This window comes from Crocodylus porosus, unplaced genomic scaffold (genome assembly GCF_001723895.1).
Source record: "Crocodylus porosus isolate Cpor-Errol unplaced genomic scaffold, CroPor_comp1, whole genome shotgun sequence".
NCBI lineage: Eukaryota > Metazoa > Chordata > Crocodylia > Crocodylidae > Crocodylus > Crocodylus porosus.
In genome coordinates this window covers 6,015,429-6,038,321 of record NW_017728924.1, presented here as the reverse complement: position 1 = coordinate 6,038,321, position 22,893 = coordinate 6,015,429, and the positions used below count along the sequence as shown (strand labels likewise).

The window sequence follows — 22,893 nt, the reverse complement described above, 5'->3', positions numbered from 1 at the left end:
TGTGTCTGTTCCAAGTATGAAAAGTTTATTTGAATCAGTTAGACTGACTTCTTTTGAAATGTGAGAAGCCTTTATGTTGGTCATGAGAGAGCTGCGAAGAGAAGAGACTAATTTTTTTATTTTTTTTTTTAAACCTACTCATTCTGAGCACTGTATGCAGAACCCTTTCGAGAACAATTATATGCTATCTAAGGTAACATGACAAATACTGGATATAATAACTGGCAACTAATGAAAAGCATGAATGCCTTCTTTCTTGGTGTCTTGTATTTCTTCGAGCAGCTTTAAATCCTGATGGGTTTCTTCATTGTCGCTGCACATTAAGCTCAAACCTGTAGGGATTTTTTCCATCAAACCTTTTAACTCTTTCTAGATAAGTCTTAACAGTCATCTCCCTCCAATTATTTTCCTGTTACTACTAAAGATATCCCCCCCACCCAGCTCACAACTCCCCTGTGGCTCTTGGTAACTCATGTTCTTTTCCCTGGCCCTTGAACATGACGACGCCTGTTCTGGCTGCGTGGGTTGAAACCATGCTTCCCCATTCGAGTCTTCTCCAGTGATTTGCACTATCTACGATTCCCATTCATAGCGAGGGCAAGTCTCCAGCTACCCATGACTGCTGCAATGGAGTCACAATTATGTTGAAGGGAATGGCCTTTGCCATTGCATGAAAGCTGTTTTGCAAGGTGGATTCTTGTCTGCTAGGAAGAGATCACCTCCTGGTTTGTTTAAGTCATTCGGTGACAACGCTGGAGCTGCTCTTTGGCTTACTTTTCCGTGTTGTATATATTCAAAAATAAAATAATAAATAAATACATAAACAAACAGCCCCAAGGGTCAGACCATAACGACTTAATCTCATTGTCTAGATGTTTATTATGCTTAGTCATGGGTGTGACAAGGGTTTTTAACTCTTAAAGGAAAACCTAACAATCCTCCTCTTGTCAAATCCGTATACTTGCGTCTGTATAAATCTAGCATGCCTTATTGCTAAAAGTAGGCAGAGTCAGACAGCAGGGATACTTTCTGTATACACTTAATTTAACCTAGTACTACTTCCCCAGAGCTGTCCGTGAGAAGAGCTTCCAGCGCTTTATGAATCCTAATTAATTAAGCCTCTCAGCATTCCTGTGAGGCACAGAAACTTTTTCCCCCCCTAGACTGGGAAACTAGAGCCCAGTAATGTTAAACTAATGGGTAGAGATTAGAGTGAAGTGGTGGCAGAAAAGGGACTTGAGCCCGGATAGTTTAGCTCGCCACCCAATTCTAGCCCGAAGCGTGATCCGCCAGGAGCCGCTGCTGCTTAAGGACATAAATGCCATGCTAGGTCAGACCGATGGTCGATCTAGTCCAGTCGGCAGTGGCGGTGGTCCCTCAGAGTCGAGGATGATGTCCGCCAGGCTTGGTGGGTCTTTAGATGACTGAGGAGCCCGATTTTTCTGGATGCGCACGCTCTTCGGCACTGGGGGCATGTTGTTGTGTAGGGGAGTGGGATTTGCAGCCCCGGGTTGGTCTCCTTCTCCTTCCTCTGCTACCGCCGCTCCACCTCAGTATCGAGTCCCTGGGCCTTGAGGTGGCGTGTGCTTTGGTGGACCAGGAAGGCTGTTGGGCCACAGCTTTGCTCCACCTGCTCTGCCACTGGGGGCTTCTTGGACCATCCTTTGTCTGGAACTTCCCCCTCGACTGTACCGCCAGGAGTGGCCCTACCAGGAGCGTGAGCTCCAGACGGCATTGCTTTTGGGGTTATTGAAGCATGCAAGCCTCTCCACCACAACAAGGTGATGATCCTCGGAGGGATCTAGTCCGGTATCCTATCTACAACAGTGCCGGTAGTAGATATTACAGAAGGAGAGCAGGGCATGTATAGAGTAATCCATCCCTGTCATTTCCCAGGCATCAACCATCATTGGTTAAAAGTTATCAGAATACACATCGCCCACTTTCTATTTAGTTTTAATTTGCTTCTCATTCAGTTAGTCTACATGGTGCATCCCTACCCTGCCTTATCATAGATAGAGAAGTAAGGCTGGAAGGGCCTCCAGAAGACATCTGGTCATCTTCTCTTATTGTCACTTTTGCTGTTTACCTACGTATCTACTCCATGTGGCTTCCCACAGATTAAAATGGGACATGGTCTCTTGCCCAAGAAGTTGACAGCCAAGGCTTAAGGATGTTGGGGAGAGAGGAGGGAGAACATAAAATACAAGGGGTAACCTTGCAAGGTCAAAGTGAAGTCAGCTGGCTCCGTGCAGGCACAGCAGGTGTCATGGAGGTCTTTTTGCCAATAGGGGGCCTAGCAATTGGGCGTAGTGCACTTCATGCCCAGGAGCATCATGTGCGCATGACTCTTCTGCCACAATTTTCTGATGAAAAATAGAGCCAAGTTCTATTTGGCAACTGTGCGGGCTTGCAATTTTGGGAAGGTGAGATGGAAAGAGGTTTAAGGAGACTCCCTGCCTTTCATTAAAGGCTAGCCAAAGGATTGCAGCTCCACTGCTTGAGGGCCTGTTACTGAGATGGTCCTTATAGGGGAGCATGGTGTTGTGTTAAATGCACTGCAGCACTCGCTGCAGGTAAGGACTGTCCTGTTTGAAACTGTCACAAAGCGTAATGGAGGATTGGTATGAAACTGGACCCTCCTCTGCTTTCGCAATGTTACCCCCCTGCAAGGGCTGTGGTGCCCGAGTGCTTTGGGTATACTGCTATGTGCACAGTCCCGAGTTCAAGACGTGAACTGAAGGTTACACTGGCTGATGCTGGTGTAAAGGGGTCTTTTTGTCTGCCTTGGCCTAAATGGCCCAGTAGGGCAGCTTGGTTAAGACACCCCTGCTGTTTCCTTAGGGAACGGTGCACAAATGACTGATGGGAATAGCATTGTGTCTGGCTGCCTTTGACCCTCCAGCTCAGAAGACCGGGTGCCTATTTCCAACTGGGGTGACTCCAGAGAAACCTAGAGTAAAATTTGAACCTGCACTTCTGGATCTCTCAGGGGACATCTTAACCATTCTGCCAATGTGTCCCAAGGAAGGAAGCAAGGGTATGTACAGGGCTTTTTAAAAACATCCAGCTCAATACTCCCTAATTGATTTTAAGTGATGATTTTTTTGCCTTGCAGGTAAGATATTCATTGAACAACCTTTGTTTAAAACTTTAATCAAAGTTTGGCTGGAATAGTTTTACTTCTGTTTACTTCCTTCTGTATCAACCTCCTAAATGCCCCTTGGATTTCAGCCTTTGCTTGGCTCTCCTGGAAATTCTTGATGCCGAGTGGCAGGTTTTCAAGTCATAATCTGGGCAGTCTCTGCCAGGACAAGAGTCAATCAAACAAAATTAAAGCCTGATTGAATTCAAATGCAGATATTCAAGAATTAGTTAGGTGAAGTCCAATTCCTTCTTGAAGTATGAGGAAGTAGAATTTCTCTGCTCAAAGATGGTAAAAATAAAAAGGTGTGTAGTGGGGGGGGGTTCTTCTCTTGTCTCAAGAAACAAAAAAGCTTAAGTGATAGCACTTCTGGTTCACCTCTAATTAAAAAAAAAAATAAAATCAGGTTCTTTTTATTGCGTCATGACTATCAAAGAAAGTAGGTTCTCTTGATTCTAGCGATGAATTTAGGCATCCACATTTGAGAACATCACTAAACAATTTTTCCTCTGCTTTGATCATCTTGGTAAGCTTTGGGGGAAAAATAAAATATGAATAGGGATTGGGTTTGCCCTCAAAAATAACGTTTCTGTGGCTATCGCCTCTTTTTGATGAGATATAAGGTCAGCAATCATGTTGTCTTTACTGTTTGCAGTTGCTTTTTGTATCAGTTGGATCCCCTTCAATACGAGGTTTAACGTGCTTTCCATCCATCCTGGCAATTCTTCTGGTACTTTTTTCCCAGCAGGGATTAGGTCCTCCAAGTTTTCCAGTTTTCCCTCTACTAATATATTGCTTTGTACTTTTTGTGAGCTTAGTCAACTTGCCAGACTCTTCTTTATGGCTGTTTATTTTAGTGTCAGCCCAATCCAGATGGAGCTTGCTTTCTATAGCTCCGCTGTCCTACACGGCTAATTTCTCAGCCACAGTCTCTAACCTCTTTTTCAGCTGAGGTTATAGATTTTTGCAGTCAGCCCATCCTGCTGTGAAGCGCTGATATGTTTTCTCTCAAGGAATTGTCCTCCTGCCTTGTTGCATGTCTGCATCTGCAGAAGATGATGCAGGAGAATTATTTGGTGCTCCGAAGACCTGTACCTGGAGGCAAATAAACACCCACTTGCATCCTTTTCTTTTTCCCCATATCAGAGGTGCAGTTTATGTTTATGCTGCACCTGATTTGCTCCATCTGCTCTTTGGCTACATCACGAGGGAATTAGGTTTTCGTAGATGTTTAATTGCAGATGCTTGGCCTTGTCCCCTCTCATTGTTAAGTTCTGACCTCCAGCCCTTCCCACACACTTGAGCCATCGAACACAAGGTGAAGAATGACCTCCTGTTATGACCTCTATGTCAGTCACCCCTCCCCGGTCAGAAATGGTTTGATTTCCTTGCTGATGGTGGTTTTGTCTTTTTAATTGGCGAAGGCCTGTTGCAAAAGATTTCTGAAAGACATTGGGGTCAGTGAACAAGATAGTGGACTAGGTCTTGAGGACACCTGATGTCTCTTCCCAGCTCTGACACCGTCCTTTCACCTAATGCTTTTCCCCTACTCCTGGTTTATGTTTTAAACCTAGACTTTCTCTTACTATGTGTTTGTACGTCAACTAGCACAAGGGGGCCTTAACCTCAGTGAGGGGCCTCTCGGCACTTAAGAGTACTTACAGTTTGCATGAAGCATTGTTTGGGTGGAGCACAAATGGGCACGCTCCATGGGGACTCAGGGACTTCCACCTGCAGCGGTTTCGCCGAGGACTGCATTGCCTGGATCGGGATGAGGGGGGTCGGGGCAACTTGTGAGCCAGGCTTGGTGTGGGGGCTGGTGTGTGAAATAGGTGCTGGCCACGGTGCTGAAGCTGTGGCCCGATGGAGAGAACGTGTGAACGTGTGCTCTTATCCGTGACGCAAAGTTAACAGCTAGCGCACATCTCTTCCCCACCCCACCTCTGCCCCAAGGTAAGGGCCTTAAAACCAAATTGTTCTAAAACATTTCTAGAGCAGTTAAAATGTTGGAGATCTACCATGAAATGCTGAGCAAGGGGCCCACGGCTGAGAAATCTGTCCTCATCAATTATTGGGGATCTTGCAAGGTTTTGAAGCAGGCCATTTCCCCTCCAAGGGAACAGGCACATTGGTGCCCAGGTAGCATTGGACGTGATATCTGGCAGGGAGAGGGGGGTGAGAGGCAGCATGCTCTTTACTTCCTGCATATGCCAAGGAGATGTGGGAAGCTAACTGTGACAGAGTCATGGTTCATCTCCTGATCCTTCCCTGAATGACCCAGTTATGCCTTACTTGGGGGAGACTGCAAGGAGCCTTCAAGAAGATGCATCTGGTGAAAGGATAGTGTTCTTGCCCAGATTCAGCCCCTCTTCACTGACCTGATTTCTTTCTGAAAGTCACAGGAAGTGCTCAGTGAGCACTTGTGGTATATTCCAGGCCCGTTAGGAATAATGGTTAATTTTTTCATGAGATACATTTCTCTTTAAGATACTGAAATTTACCTTTTTCTTGCTTTCTCAAGATGACTTTTTCTCTGGCTGAGGACCGATTCAATGATATTGTTCCTTGAAAGTCTTTCTCATTATTTCTGGGGGGTTTCGGGGGAAGAGGGAGGGGTTTATTGTTGTTGTTGGGTTTTTTTGCAGACTTACTTCACTTTGGAATAATAGAATCCTGTTTAAAAGAGTAAATTTTTAGGATTTTCTAGACACAAATAGATGTTAGAAGATGTCACCCTTACAGCCGTTCTTTAGCCTATGAAATGGACCTATTCTGTTTTTTACGGAGTGCTATTGAATTTGAGTCTCTTTTTTAATTCAAATATCAGGTGACTATTTGGACTAATATAAATAGCTTAAGTAGCTATTCATTCAAGTCACCAAGTCTAATCCTTTGGCTAATTGATTAAATAGCTCTACCATTGTATATGATTGAAATGCAGTAATGTTAATAAGACCTTGTAAATGCTTAAACACACAAAAAAATCCACAGCCCCTTTAAAGTAGGAAACAGCATCATTAAGTCAACTGGACTCATTGAAGGATCGATAAGTCAAAATACAAGTCAGAAAAATATTGACCCACAACTCTGAATTTGCTTTCTAAATAATTGTGCTTTTTTCAGAAGGTTGAAAATAAATTTAGTAGTGTCAATAGATTACCTCTGTACACCAGCTTTATTGATATTATTACACCTGTTACAGAAGCATCCTTTAAAGCACAAAATAGTGAAATGACTTTCTTCTGCCAGTGAATCAGTAGCATAGGACCCAGGTGTCTTGGTTCTTCAACCACCCTCTTTACTAATTATGTTACTTCATAATGAGGAACAAATCTGAGAGCTGTAATTTCATGCAGCCTGGCTGATAATGGTAATTTCTTGATGAGCTATTTATTCATCTACTCCTTTGTCATTTTACTTATGGTTATGCTTATTTGTAAAAATGAGAAAATCGATAGAGTATGGGGAAGAAATCACTTGCAAGTACTACAATAAATGTATTACAGGGTAGAGAACTCCAGGGATGAAAGCAGATAAATGCTCAATGATAAGTCGAAAGGCAAAATTTGAATGACTCTTTGACTCCCTGGGTAGAGAAAACTGTGGCTGGGGTGATCTAGTCGGGGCTGGTCCTGCTTTGAGCAGGGGGTTGGACTAGATGTGACCCCCCTGAGGTCCCTTCCAAACCTGATTGTCTATGATTCTGTGACTCGCTAGGTATTTTTCTGTAGCATGTATAGAGAGCCTGACATACAGCTGCTTAAAAGAGCAGATAGTCCCGATATAATGAGAACTTTACAGTTGCCATGAATTTTTACACCTTCTGATGGTGCAGCACAGCAGTCCCTGGTGAAAACCGGAGGACTGATTCTGTGCAAGCACATGGCAGCAGTGCGGGGGTCCTTTTGTTAGCTCATTTGGACATGGAAGTTATCAACCATTCTTGGAAAACCCCTGCTCAGCCATGGCTGCTGCTTTTTAGTTCTTTTATTTTTTAATTTTTTAAAAAGAATGGACCTTTCCTTTCAGCCTGAGGCCATCATGCATTTACGCTTGTAGAACTGCAATTTCTATTTATTGCAACCGCATCGCTAATCACTGGAGGAAGAGACAATCCCTTCCTTGAACAGCTCACAATCCTAGTGGAGGAGAGGTGACAAAAAAGAGGGAGAGATGACTGAGTGCAGCCTCCACTTCTGTATCAACCCTGGGCTGTGCCCAGCAGTGCCCAGGGATCAGGCCCTGCCCAGTAGCCCCCAGTTCCAAAAGTGGGGCAGGGGACAGTTACCCCAACACTGCTCTCATCATTAGATGTGCACTCAGCCAGGCTCTCGGGCAGCTACATCACCTCATTTTGGGGAGCTGACACGGAGAACCTGAACGAGCCGGTTCCTGGGTGCAGCCCGGAGGCAGCACGGGCCTATCTGGAGGATGGCTGGCAAAGGTAGGCAGCTCCCTGAGCTGGTTTGGGCTTTGTTCTGATGTTTTAAATCCTTCCGTGGGTTGTATTGGGTGGGGATGGACAGATGACGGAGACGGGTCGGTGACGGGGAGACGGGGGCAGGAAGAGCTAGTAGCGTGGAGGGAGGCAAGGCCTTCCAGTGTGAACGCTGTGCGAGCAGTGGGACCTCCTTAAGGCCACGAGGTCCTGCCTGACCCGCTTGCGCAGCTGCTCTCCTGGCTTCGGTCTCCGGCTCGTTCCTCCGTCTACTTCCGTTCCCCCGGCCCATCTGGAACAGCTGGTGGGTCCTGGGAGGAGCAGTCTCCTCTGCTTTGATCGGGTCCCCAGCTGCATCCCAGTTGAACCTCTCCACCTCGTGCTACAGTCTTCAATGAAGCTGTGAGGATGATAACTCCCCTCTGGCTGGTGCCACCCTTCATGCTCCTGCCGCAAAAGGTGAAAGCTGGGCGCTAGATGCGCGTAGCTGTTTCCTTTTGAAGCAGGTGGCGCGCGATGAGCAAACTTACTCACCCCGCTGGGAGCTTCTTAGCTCCTTTCTCCTCATTATTTGTGCTTGGCTTTTATATAATAAACTGTTACTAGTTTATGGATTGGATCGAAGAGGCTGTTTATTTTGATTGCTTATGCGCCCTGGTGCCACAGTTGAATGAAGCTCCAGCTTTCCACAACATTTAAATTGGATTTTTATTTGATAACTAAATAGTTTAGAGGTTTGCTTTCTTCATCGGCTACTCCTGGCTGGCTGTGTGGGGCAGGACTGCCACTTGGAGTGACCCTGGTTGAAGAACTGGCTTCAGTAACTTGTATGAAGTTTGTCGGGTGATTGCAACACCAAAGATTAGTCTAAGCTCATGATCGCACTTTGCTATCTCTGACTGCGATGCTGTATCCCTGGTTTACGCAAATTAGAATAAGGTGCAGTAGCTGCAGAGAAGAAATGTAGACAGCAGTAATGCTCTTGTTATAAGCAAAGAGCTCTTTACAAAGGCATTTTGTCTCATTGCAGGCTATGCCATGAAACCACTTGCCAGTCCCTGATATAGGCTCGGCGTTTTGCTATCTACTTTGCCCAGCGCTCAGTCTGCACAAAGACTTGGGTGTTGACAGAAGGGGAATCTCTTGTTTCCTTGAAAAGCACATGAATTTGGGGTCACCAAATCACAGGGGGCTGGATATCGAACGTAACGCTGGAGATAAGTTTTGTTGACTCTGTGGATCTGGATATATGTTGGGCAATACCTATTTTTGCTCTTAATCTGGTCAAATCCTTGAAAGCCAAGAAAAGGAGTTTTCCGGAGGGTGATGGAGAGATTCGGGGGCAGAAACTATTCCTGTCTTGAAACTTGAGAGAGAGATTGTCATCTCATCTCTTTTCCAAACTTGTATAAATAAAAGCCTAATGTTGCTGCTTTCTCTTCCCCCCCAAAGCCTGCGGAAAAAACTCCCCTGATGACATCTCTGCACTGATTAGTCGATATGCAGAAGCACAAGGAAGCAAACCTGGTCTTATCTGTTCCCTTGGTGTTTTCACCACCTTTTCCCCTCCCTCCATGACTCTTCTTCCTTTATTTTGTGTATTTTTTTTAAAAAAGCTCGTCTCAACTCATGGTGACCTGGAAGTCTGTTGGGGAAAAGCTACCTTGTTTTGCATCCTAAACCATAGTAAGTGTCAGCTGGTCTCAACAGCGTGAAAACCAAATATATACAAGAAAGGTCAGAGATTGTGTCCAGTGTCCACACTGGAATAGCTAGGGGTATGGTAATTGAAATTGGTATATATGAATGCCCTAATGGGGAACTCGACCTCACTTTGTAGTTGCCAGGTACTATTTCAGATCATAGTTTTTCCACATTACAGTATTAGTTTTGATAACCATGCAGAGACAGATGGCATTTTGTCCGCTTTCCAAAGCAGAGAAATAATTTGCAGAGCTGTAGCTTGTGTAATGAGAAGCCATGTAAGTTGAAGATGAGGTAAAACCAAAGCATCTGTCAGTCCTTGTGTGCCAGTTTTGAGATGCTGCAGACAAACTAATATTTCTAGCACAAAAAAAATAAAAATGGTAGAGACAGTTAGAGATTTGTGGAAAAGATGGGGTTTGATAACAATGCCACAGCAGATGTCATAGAGTCCATGCTTGATTTTTTTTTTAATTTTTTTACTACTGCTCTGTGCCTTTCTGGGAGAGGCTTGCTCTGCACAGCTTGTAAGGAGTATGTTCATTATAAAATTTTATTTTTCAGGAAACAATAAATTGGAAAATTTGTAGCTAATCTGTTATTGTCACCCTTTATCCTGCTTCCTTAGTTGCTGTGGCAGAAGGGTATGTTCTTATTTGATTCCTTTCATGTCGGAGAGAACTACCTTACATATTGTACACAGTATAATTTTTTTTTTTTAAGAGCTATCTATTAAAGCACAATACAAAATTTGAGGTTGCTTGCATTATCCAATATTACATTTTCCCATGTGTGTCATGGAAAATGTATAATTATCTTTTACCTATTCAAAGAAATCCTTCTCTTGCCCTTAATGCTGCTCTTTTCCATCCTATTTGATGAGGGAGAACAATGTTTCAAAAGTTCCCCTTTACGAGTATGATAGTAAAAAAAATAAAAATAAAAAAATAAGACTCGAGTAGTGTGTGTGTGTGTGTGTGTGTGCTACTTGAGTCTTTCTCCTTGATAATAGATGCTGTTGCCTCCATAGAAGAAGTTGCTGTCTGGGATAAAAATGATCCCTGGCATGCACGTCTCCTCGAATGTCTCTCGTTATATGTGCATAATGTTATAGTTGGCCAGATATATTCTGCCCAGAGCAGTACGTGTAGTTAGGTGTATGTAGCAAAACACTGATGGCAAAAACGGGATCAAATTGGGAACTGCTGCCTATAGGATCCAGGTTCTTCCTGCTTGGTTGTCCTTCAGGAGCACTTGTGCAGATGATGTTTTCTTGGCCACTGGAGCTGGGACAGCTGAACGCAGGTGTGGCCGGTGCTCGTCACGCTGCCTTACCTGGAAAATGAGTAGCCGCCTTCTGCTGTAGCTGAAGCTTGTACGTAAGGCTCAAGGGTAGCCAAAAACTCCAAGGGTCTGGATTTGAGATGGTGAAGACAGCTGCCAAACTCTGCAGAGGTCACACTCGAGAGAAGGACACAATCTGTCGGCTAGCAAGGTGCAGTGCAGATTGTGGTCACTTGTGTTCACCCGGAAACCCGGACTGGGTAAAAGAAAGACCCGGAGATTATAACCCACTTCAGCCATCGGTTGGCAGGTGCTCTGGGCTGAGGGAGGAGCCCTGAACCTTGCCAGGATACTTCCCTCTGCCAGGCGGCACCACCTTATCCAGACTGAGCCTAACCCCGCCATGCTTTCATCCAGGTCTGTATTTCTGCCAGCCGCTGCAAGAGCAAGGACGTTTTTCACGCGGTGAATTTGATTCACTGACTTTCTTCCCTTTTTTATGGCTTCTGAAAGGGTATTTAAAACACTTTGTTACTGACTAAAACGAGCACATTTCAGACGCCCATCATTCTCTTTTAACTCTATTATCCTAATAAAGAGGGAACTGCTGTTTTCCAAACTCCACAGCCTTTCTTGGTACAGTAGTATCTGGTGCTGCTTATAAATTGCTGGCGCATTGTACGTTCTGCATACTCCATTGTTTTTATTGTGGTTTGATCTTTACAAGTGTGAAACTCTTATCTCGCATTGTGTTGAATGATAATCCAAACTGCTTTTGGAGGACTGTTTGGATGGTAAATATTAGTATATAGAAAACCCACTAATGTGTAAAAAAAATAAATAAATCAAATACATAAAGTAAACACATCTGAGCCAGGGAGAGAGGAAAAATAGCAGCCAGCTTGTTTTTATTGCAGCCTCCATGCAAGAAAATCTGGCTCATCTCTCGTCCTTTTATTTTGCCTGAATGTTCATTCATTCAGCTTATCATTTAAAAGAGCCTTGGCTTTAGCGATGCTTTGCCCAGCCACTCTGCACAAAAGTCTCCACTTGATAAAAGCACCATTGATAGCAGGCTGGGGATGTTATCAGTCGGGGAAGTTTTTTGCATGAAACAGTTTAAGATTGTTTGTCTGCCGTTCCAGCACGCAGCTGTTTAGAAAACTCATGCCTCCCGCAGTATTTCTGGATTTCTCTGAGCTTAGTTCATTCCGTTCTCACGGATGGGCCACAGTTAAACAAGAACAAATCTACGTGGGAGCACCAGAATACAAGACGATACATCGTGTATACCGATGGTAGCGGCTCCCGTGCAGCGTATGCCCTCTGCCTCCCAGAGCGGTAATGGATTTAGCTATCATGTTTATGCATTTCAGGCCACAGCGTGAGGGCTGATGATTGCCCTGAATTTGCAGGTGTTGTAAGGGTGTGGACAGACCACATGATTACACAAAGAAATGTATCCTGGATTTTACCTTGCTGTATGTTTACCCCATAGTCAGGAGCCACAGGGGAGGTTCTCCTACATGCCTACAGTACGTCCTAATTGACCTTTCATGTTACTCTTCACACCCCTTGCTAGCTGCAACTCCAGTTGCACTTTGGCCTTCCTGTCTTCAGCCCTGCATGCCCGAGCAATGCTCTTATGTTCTTCCCTGGTTATTTGTCCAAGTTTCCACTTCTTACAAGCTTCCTTTTTGGGATTTGTAGTTTACCGAGGAGTTCCCTGCTAAGCCAAGCTGGTCTTCTGCCAGACTTGCTAGTCTTCTTCCACCACAGGATGGTTTGTTCCTGCGCTCTCAGTAAGGCTGCCTTAAAGTACACGCAGCTCTCCTGGACACCTCTCCCCCTGTCTGGCTTCCCAGGGGATCCTGCCCATGAGTGCCGTGAGTGAGTTGAAGTCTGCGTTTCTGAAGTCCAGGGGCCTTACAGTGCTGCTCCCCATCCTTCCTTCCCTCAGGACCCTGAACTCAATCCTCTCGTGGTCGCTGCTGCCCATGTTGCCATCCACTACTACATTCCCCACCAGTTCTTCCCTGTTTGTGAGCAGCGGGTCAAGAAGAGCATGTTCCCTACTTGGTCTCTCCAATGCTTGCACCAGGAAGTTTGTTTCCAATACTCTCCAAATCTTCCTGGATTGCCTCTGCACTGCTGTATTGCCCTCCCAGAAGATGTTAGGGTGGTTGAAGTCCCCCATGAGAACTAGGGCCTGTGATCAGGAAACATCTGCTAGCTGTTTGAAGAAAGCCTCATCTACCACTTCCTCCTGGTCTCGTGGTCTATAGCAGACCCCACCACCACATCACCCTTGTTGCTCTCCCCTCTGACCCTAACCCAGAGCCTCCCAACAGTCCTATCTCCAGTTTCATACCGGAGCTCTGAGCAATCATATGGCTCTTTTACATGAAGTGCAACTCCTCCTCCTCTTCTCCCCTGTCCTTCCTCAGCAGTTTGTACCCATCCCTGACAGTGCTCCAGTGCCCTATACTGCTGCCTTGCAGAACGGAGGGCTGGGTTTGCACTGACCCCCAGATCTCCTGGGGTCAAAAACCCCATGCCAAAAAAAAAGCAGGGTGGCAGTGCACGCCACCAAAAAACCAGAGCCTGGATGGCCAGAGTCATCTCCAGCTGCTGGCCAGGCTCCCTGCTGCAAGACTGCCATGGCTGTAGCTCCCTGAGGCCCCCAGGTAAGGCTGCTGGAGCCAGCACAGTTGCTACCCCCTGCCTCCCCTACCCTGCATGGGGTAACCTGCCACGAAGCAGAGTACATGTGGTGCAGGCATTTCCCAGGAACAATTAGCAGTGATGCAGGGTGTGCTGCTGCCACTTGTCCCCAGGGAAACAAGTGGCTGTGCTCGTCTGCAGATGGCCTCGGTGTGCTCTCGTCTGGACACGGTCTTGTTCCTCGCGGAAGGACCACATCTCCTAGACTTCCTCCGCCTGTATGGTCAATGGCACTATTATTTTTTGGTATTTCCATAATGCCTAGAAATCACAGCCAAGGGCCAGAGCTTTCCCGGGAGTAGGGGCTGCACACCCTGAATGGAAATTTTGGCCATGACTTGAAGAGCTTATAATCTAAGACAAGTGTATGCAGAAAGACAAACCTGGAGGCACGAAGAAATGCTGAGATGATAGGCAACTACGTGATAATGCTTTCAGCACTGTTCTTTAGGACTTAAACCATAGGGTGGGCTGCAGGCATGAACAATGGTGTGATGGATAGGAGACTGTATTGGGATGGAGGAACTGGAGGTGCAGTACCCGGGTTGGCTCCTGACTTCCTGACCTTGAACAAGTCACTGTTTTTGGGGGGAGGTTGTCCTTTTGCCTTGTTTTTTTTTTTTTGTTTTTGTTTGTTTTTTAAATCTGGAAACTGGGAATTTTGCTTTCCTATGTTACTAGGCTGGTGTGTGAAGATAAAAAATACAGGAATGATTTTAAGGTGTATGGGTACCGTGGTGAAGAGGGCTGGATATGTACCCAAACAGAATATATTAGTATCTAGAAATTCCTAACATCTCCAAGTCTTCAGGTCATAGTCCATTCAAAGGAATTATTTAAAGACACAAAGGGAATATCAGTAAAATTACCTCTGTTCCAATTGATGGCATCTCTTATCAGGATGGGGCTTGCAAATTTACGGATAAATACCTAGATATTTTGTGAGGTCTGAAGATAGCGACACGAAGAGGTCTGACATTTGGTATCATTAACAATGGTCTGAGTAACAAGCTAATTTAATTTTGTTCTGTTTCTCCAACTGCTTGGCTTTAACGCTGAACAGTAATTTATGCTTACATTGGTAGCATTTCATAGATTAAATTTGTTAGAATAGTGTTATGGTGAGCTAGTTGTTCACTGCCAGCTACAAGTAGATTTAATCCTTTTCTTGAACTCTTTGTTATTTTTCTGCACGTTCTCCACTGACCCCTGTTTGCTAATGATACATTTTATTAGTGCCAGTTAGAATAAATTGGTCTGTTAGGTTTAGAGCAAAGATGTTAATGGTGTTTTCAACCTTAACACAATGAATATCGTGCAAATTGCCATTCATGCACTTCAGGATGCAGGGCCACTACCGCTTTTGCAATTGGTGCAATTTGGGAGTTTCGCACAATATTTTATTAGAATTCTGTTGATAAATACTTTCGCATCGCCACCGTGCAGCGGGTGGCGTCTTGCATTCCCAGGAGCCTGCTCTGCTTATTCGCGAGTTTTCTTTTAAAAGGTGATAGTTATGCGCTCCATTTTTCTTCCCTTACTCGCAAGTCACTGACAACAATATGAATAACGTGAGCAAGATTTTTGCCCCCGCTCTTCAGACGTTACTGCAGGAACAGTTATTCTCGTAGGAACACTTCTACGGTTCATCTAAGTCCTTTTACTTCAATGGAGCTATATGCATTTACAGTACTGGAGGATCTACCCTGTGCACATCGATCTTCTGAGGTTTACAGTAAAATGATGCAACCTCTGTAAAAAAAAATAATAATAATAATAATAATAATCTCTATATTTTTAGTCATTCATTTTGTTGTAACAAAATAGAAAAGAATTTTTTTTTCAAATATTTCTGTTGCTAAAGGAAGGGTGGTGAGGGAAGCCTAAAGGAGCTCTCTTAGGCGCTTTAAGGATGTAATCAATAAAGTCATTCATAAGCCAGAACAATAATTCAGTTCGTGTTTACCAAGAGGGAAAATCTTATTTACCAAGGGGGAAAATACAACTTTTTATAACTGAAGTGGTTTGTGTCTAGAAATTCAGATAATCTGCTCTCAAATTCTCCAGACAGGAAGAAACCCAAAACAGATTTGTCAGGGCTCCTAACCCAGTGCACATCTGGGTCACATCCTGAACTTGACTCGTGCTGCTTTTTAATTGTAGTTTTGGCAGTAACTGGCCTTTTTAATAGGGAGTAATTTGTGGTTTTGATCAATTTTGTAACGGTTGTAACATCATGTAATATATTATCTCTAAATTCCTTCCTTTAAGGACCAATTTACAGTAGAGGTTCTCAGTGCCCTGAAAGTTCAAGGCTTTTTGGGTACATGTCCCAAATATTCATTTCTGAGTTTTAAGAATGTCCTGTATTAATCTGAATCCAGTGCCAGACACTCTGGCTTGGGCCTATCTCTGATTTTTATGGTCCTTTTAACATAAAGAAGTTTTCAGAGGCATTTATAGGTAGCTCATAAAAGGCCAGGAGAAGAGAAAGATCCTTATTATAAAAGAATGGCATAATGTCAGCCTGAATATAAACATTGAGAGCTTTTGCTAACAAGAGCTACTAGAGGAATAGTTTTATAATCTACAAAATTATAAAGGAGCATCAGGTAGGGCAGGCATGATTTTATCCTGATTTACACTCCAGGAATCTCAATGGGGAAAGCTTAAAATGGAGTTGAATGGGATCCCGGTAGAATTTGGCAAAAAAAATAAAATAAAATAAAATTGTGCATTCTGAATATAAATTCCTATCTCTCTCTCTCTCTCTCTCTCTCTCTCTCTCTTTTTTTAATCAGTTACTGTTTTGATGGAAAAAACTAAGTATACTGGGCCAAATTGCCAGCTGGCTCAACTTGAATAATAACATTGAACAGTTCTTTGGAAATTTAATGTAGTGGTGCTGACTTGCTTCTGGGGATACCTGATCTTAAAGTTACAATGCCATTGTTCAAAGCATTTTAACAGTTATTTTTTCCAGGTGTGGCTTATGGCTTCTACCCCAATGTACATGGCTGAGAAGTTGGCTCCATCTCGACTGACATCTGTGGATATGTCCTTCTGGGAACCGTGTCAGGTAGGAGCATCCTGCTGCTTGTAACCCCCCCCGGGTCTCGCATTTAGATTCGTTCAGACCGTGACTTGCAGCCCTGCCACTCCAGATGCCATTCTTGGATTTCAAAGTTAATCCAGGCCTGAGCAATTGTGTAGGTGTGGACTGTGTTTTGTTCTGGGATGAGACTAGCCCTGCTACATAAAGGTTGCCGCACATGCAGTACTAGAGCTCTGGCATCATATTTGCTCTCATGCCCATCTGTTAGAGTGGCATCATGCCCACTTCCAAGGTACTATGCCAGTTTCAACAAGGCGCAGGTGCCAACCAAACATAGATTTAGTAAGATATCCTGCAGAAGATCCTCCTGGTAGCAAGTAATGCCAAATTAGGCCCACATGCTTCATTATGAGGGATCACATCTGTTGAGGCTTGTGGGCCTTATACCATCAATTACTGCTTTTATCTTCTCTTTCTTTTCCCTGAATGCCTTAGTGAATAGAGAATTAAATTTATGAACCAATGAAAGGCCTTGATTAAAATCAGGATTTTTTTGGTGGTCTCTCCGTTGAAATCTCAAATTTCAAGTAGCTGGAGTATATAGCTCACTGTTATGGACAGACTTGTAGCACCCTGAAAACTCACAGGGTCACTGCAAATAATAGAGATATCTATCCTTAAATGAAGTGTCTTGATACCTGCTGGACCCCAAATCATGTTTTGCTCTGGCATCATCATCTAGGAGGAAGAGATGGCAGTTATAGTAAGTGGTAGTCTTAATTTTCTGTCCTCGGGCCCTTCATTCTCTCCAGGGGCTTTTCATTGCAGCACATAAGCTATCGCAGCCACCAGCCAGCCAGTCGCCTCTGCATCCATTTCACATTTTGCAATGCAATGTTTAGAAGGCGACTGCATGCATGCGGTGGTAGTGAAAGCAGATAATCTTTCTCTCTCGGAGAAGCTGCGGATGCATATGGAGACGGTGTGTACACCACATTTTTGGGGCAAAGACCTGAATGGTTGGGAAAGCTTCAGTACCAAAACTACAGCTGCAATTAGCTATGCCTGCATGAGATGCTGCTGCCAGTGATGGTTTCTGGGGATTTGTGAAGGAGCACAGGGAAGTAAGGACCCCAGCTCCCATGGAAAGTTGATGGGAAATGGGGCCAATTCCTATTTCCACCTTGGAAAAATCTCCCCCGAATCCTTAGCTTCCTTCTTGCATTTAAGTGAGGGTAGAAAAATAGCAAAAGCCATTTTCCAAAAGGCAGGCTACAACCCCCTGAGTATTTTTGCCCTGATGTGCATGGTAATTATTACTTCTAATGGGAATAATTTGAGACATGAATTTGGATCTCAAATTTCCCAGACTCTGAGGGGAGTAAGGCCTGAAGCATTGATTTAGACCAATCTTTAAAAATTAGAGGGAGATCTGAATATAGTAATGCTGGTGCTTGCTCTTAATGTTGTACACCTCGCTAACATGGTTCCACTCATCAGTTCTCAGTTGCTTGTGTCTCGGTCTCCTTCCCAGCTCAGGAACTGTTTGTTGGCAGTGTGAGAAACCTGAAAAGAGCAGAAGTTCAATTCCTCTAGACTCCTGGCTGCAAGACTGGCTCATTAGACTCCATTTGCACCATAAGGAAAACTAGGGTCTGCAGCAGCTATATAGCCCTAGCCTAAATGAACTCCCCCCAGTCTGATTTCTCATAGGGGTTCATGCCTCAGGATCAGTCTGCTACATATCTGTATCTATATCTCTATCTAGATACACTTATTAATTTGGAATTGCTTTGGGTTAATAAAACCTGAATTTTTACAGTTTTGTTGGGTGAATCTGGTATCTTTTATTAGACCAACTTAAATAAGGGGAAAAAAATTAGTAAGCTTTTTTTTCCAAATTTTTTCCTCCCAACTATTTAAGTTGTTCTAATAAAAGATACCAGATTTGCCTAAAGAACTTTGTCCGCCTATGTCCTTACACCAACATGGCTACAACCTACACCCCTGTATGATTTGATTTTAATTTGGAATTTTTATTTTATTAGAAACCGCACCCCTCAGGAGTGATTTTATTTTATTTTAATGTTTTTTGGCTGTGTTTGGGATTTCTTCTGTTTTCTAGCATCTGGGTGGGATTCCACTGGCTAACTACGCCCATTTAAAATGTGAGTCATCCTCTTTTCTTCTTGGAGCTTGCACTGTAGCAGCACACCATAAGTTTTGACCAGTTCCCCATTACTATGTAGGCATTACTCATTCTTTAACTGCCAGAAAAGACCAAGTTTTTTTTTGCATTACAGGTCTCCTGGCAACATGGAGGCCAATGGGACCACAGGCTTGGTGGTCTGCTCGGTGATACTTTCTCTGCCTGATGCGTTCTTGTGTTTCTCCTTGTAGCAGGGCACTAAAGGGTGCCTGCTAATTTAAGGATGAGGCTGCCTGGCTAAAGAGCCCTGTTTAGTCTGCAGGGCTGTCCAGCTGCTGGGGAAACAGGGAATAGGGAACACCTGCACGAACCACATGATGGGCTGGGTTTTGGCCCAGATAAGCTACGGCTGGGGTCACCAAGGAGAAGCCCTGGCGGCCCCTAGAGAGAGAGGGAGCTCCTGCAAGTGGAAGTGGTTGGAGAACCGATGCTGTCTGCTTTGTTCCCCAGCACGGTGGCACCTGCCTAGGAACCTCCCAGGTACTTACACTGGAGAGATTGCAGTACAGAAGGGGCATAGGACTTGTGTTGTAGATGATGGGCAACTTACAGCCTGGAGGCTTTTGGTTTGTGTTTCTGTTTACCTCTGGAGGACCGGGATGAGGTTTGGAGACCTCATTTTGTGCCCTAGAGCCAGAGGGGTTTGGATGCAAGGGCACGGGGAGGCCCAAGAGCCGGAGGGGCTCAGGGGTGGTAAATAGGCTTGACCTTAGACTGGAGGGGCAGTCCAGCCCCAGCTGGGGAAAGAGAAGGGTCCCCCAGGTGGGTTGCAGCAGAGTTTGGAAGCAAAAAGGGGAGTCCTGGTGAATAACGGCTGAGAGTTTTCCTCCCCGCTTCTTTCCCCCTGCATAGGACCCAGAAGGGATAAAGGGTTGCTGTTCAGGGCCAACTTGGTTGCGAATGCCTGGAGAGGTGGTAGTTTTTGGTGGAAAGTGGTTGCTTGAATTTTTGTTTTTGTCCAGTAGACTGGAAGTGACTGTGAGGGGAGGTGGAGTTCACATTGTAGACGCCTTAAAACACCCTGCGTGTTTTCACCCCTTGTGGGCAAGGGTCATCCACTAAGGCTGGGAGGCCCACAGCCTGATGGTGGAGCCTAATTCCCAGCTGTGTGGCTGCTACCAAAGAGCTGAGGCCAGGCTAAGTGGGCCTAGGTCCAAAGGGAGCAGCTAGAGCAAATTAGGGCCCAGCCAAGAGGGTCAGGACCTGGACATGTGTGAAAGGGAAAGCCAAGTGGCTCAAAGAAATCCCCCTTCTGCTCCAAGTCTCAGGACACCGCCCGCATAATTAATTCCCTGAATGCATGGCAGCCGAGAGAGAGGCCAGAAGCCCAGAGGAGCTAGCGAGTGGAGGGGCAAGGCAAGCTAGCTGGCCACTGGGGTATACGACCTCCCGGTAGGGTTAGGCCTGCCACGGGCTCTTTCTCAGGTTTTGTTTCCGCTGCTTTTTTCATCTGCCGGCAATCTACTCTCAGGGTACGTCTAATCGGGATATGTGTGTAGTTTTAATTTACTTAAATTGAATGATTGTAAGTACTTCTTGGACAGTAGGCCAAAGAGCACAATCCATCTAGAATGACAGAATCTACATACGACTCTCTCTGGCATGGCTAACGTGAATTTAGACCTGTTTGCTTCAAACCCAAACATTTGCTTCGGACCCCAGGGCTGAGTCTGCAGTATAAACTACAAACATTTGTGCAGTGTCCAGACTTAGTATTTACCATCAGGTGAGTGGATTCAAATTAGCTGGTGAACAATGAGTTTGAGTTGCAACAGCAGTAAAAACACTAGTCTATCTTCAGAGTCGGAAGGTGTTGGTTGTTCCGGATTCAACCCGTAAGTCTTCTAGAAAATAAAATGTAGCTTTCCACCCTCCTGCCTACGCAGTGCTTGCCAACTAGCACATGGGGGCACAGTTTGAGGTCCAGACTCTGATCTTTCCAGTGGTATTGCATTGTGTGAACTGTGACTCATGCTATTTTTGTCAGACGGGCAAACCAGACTCAACGTATCCCAGTAATAGAAAGCATTGTAAATGTTATAGTATTTATTCCATGCTTTATATCATTAAGTGAGGCATTTTTTCAAATCCTGGTGATTCCTGCAGATTGAATTTTATTTTCATAATGATACAAATATTGATATCCGAACATTCTGTTATTTATGCATCATTAGGTATTTCCCTCACAGCCTCTTCCCATGCCTTTCCATTTAAACCTAGAAAACATATGCTGCAGTACACTTCACCTATTTATTCTTTAAGAGTTAAAATAATGAAAACAGCACAGTGGGGTCTTATCCATAAACAATGGAAACATTGCTCTAAATTCAATACTATTTCTGTTTTTATTATGTGATCGCTTTTTTTGTTGTTAATCACTTGCCCTACTTAATTCATTCATTATACTCAAAAGCTTTGAGATTAAACCCCCAGGCAGGATAGCTTCATATGAATCCTTTCTTTTTTTTTTATCTGTTCCAAGTTAGATTAAGCCTAGGTCCTGTTTAATGAGGTGCCACTTGCTGGCTTTTCATGCAGAAAAATTCCTCCTACCCTGTGGTATGTATATACCATATAAATTATAAAATATTTTAGATTTTTCTGAATTTCTGACTAACGCATCCTGCAAAAAACACTATTACTACAAGTTCCCTGGGATCTGGGGAGCTAAGTATCTTTCATGTGATGTTTTTTCCCTTAAGTTTTTGTAAAAGATCTATCTTGTTTTTAGTTTATTTCATTTTATAGAAAGATCATTTTTTTCATGCAGTATTGTGTGTATTATTCTGCATAGTAGATAATGCTGTCCTAGTATCTACAAATTGTAGCAGCAGTACTGTGATGGCACTGATAGCATTTTTATTTGTCCACATGACCTCACTTCAGGAAACTTGCTCCAAGAATGGCTGTATCCACCCTATAATGTCAAAGCTGTGCCCCAAGTCAATCTTTGGGCCACGCCAGTTCATATAGTCATTAGCATCCAGACTATTCATGTGGACCTGGAATCACGTGTAGTTTCCTTTGACTCTTCAGCCCAAAAAGCATGATTTCATGGGAGCCGCATTCAATTTACTGGAGGTGACAACTGCTAAGTGGTTGTTTCAAAACCTTGCATATGTCAAAGATAAAACCTCTTTGAAAGTCAGTGGTATAATTTCTCTAGGTGGTCAATGCGGGACTGATGGTCTAGATTCCCTGCTTACCAGTTCCCAATCACAGGGCTCTAAACGCATCTTCTTTTGGTATTGAGCAGTCTTATAGTTGAATGCTTCTGCTATAAAATGCAATATAATTCAATGATTTGACTTGGTGCCATCTGGTTAGCACTTTTGTCACTGTATGGTGTTTTCTACTACAGTAACTGTCCATTCTTATAGTTTTTTTTTCATTATTGTAACTCCAAGGTCCCATGTTCTCTGAGTTCGGTTTTCATTCAGGAGGGTCTTAAGAGGGCATTACATCTAGAACTGGGCAGGAAATGCATTTTCCTATTGTAACTTATCACACATTACAAAATTTTCCCATTCTGCACTGGGATAAAATGGGGGGAGGTTCTGTCTTTCTACAATAAACCTGAATTCATGACACTTCACATGGCATATGAGAGATCCAGATATTTCACATGGCATATGAGAGATCTGGTCTTTCTGATTCAGATTGGGGCCTAGGTTTGGACCTTGGGTCTTCCATATCTTACATGAGTGCTCTGACCCCCAGATCATTGTCCATTTTGAAGTGGGCCTCTCAGTCTTTCATTTTTCAGTTGTTCCACTTCGCATGAATTAAATATTTATGGACTCATTGGCTTGAACCTGGTTCTCCAACATACCTGCTAATTGCCCCTACTCATCAGGCAATAGAAAATCAGTCTACAGAGGTATGATCTCTCTGATATGCTAAACATTTAATTGTTGATAAAACACAGAATGGTTTCAACAGGAGAGGCTCGGGGAGACCTGACCTGGCCTGCACGTTGGCTTGGGATCCCAGCTGGGATGTATGAAATTCAAATTCAGGTGCCCTTCTACCAGATTTTGACCAGGCCTTGACCTTGGTTTCCCATATCCACAGGATGACCAGCCAGTCAACTTTTCTGGAAGCTTCTTTCTCCTGGTTGGTGTTGACCTGAAATCCCATCCTGGATTGAGAAACCTTTTCCAAGAAAATTCTATCAAAATGGCCATGTTCCCATGGCATGTTTTGATTCTGACAAACTGGTGTTTTCTGATGGAAAACTTTTTTTCGTTGGGAAATTCTTGACCACCTGTCATCACTGCTTGCATTTCCGAGGGTACTGAAGGCACTGGCCGACATCATTGCAGAGCCACTGG

At 44.2% G+C, this 22,893-nt stretch overlaps 1 protein-coding gene across 1 annotated transcript in view; it reads left to right on the top strand.

The window, feature by feature from the left end:
* AFF2 (AF4/FMR2 family member 2) overlaps window positions 1-22,893 on the top strand; it is a 524,595-nt gene that overhangs the window by 19,469 nt on the left and 482,233 nt on the right. Inside the window, exon 2 of the mRNA XM_019540274.1 lies at window positions 16,279-16,374. The gene's annotated coding sequence lies outside the window, so the exon portion shown is untranslated. The remainder of the gene's footprint in view (window positions 1-16,278; window positions 16,375-22,893) is intronic.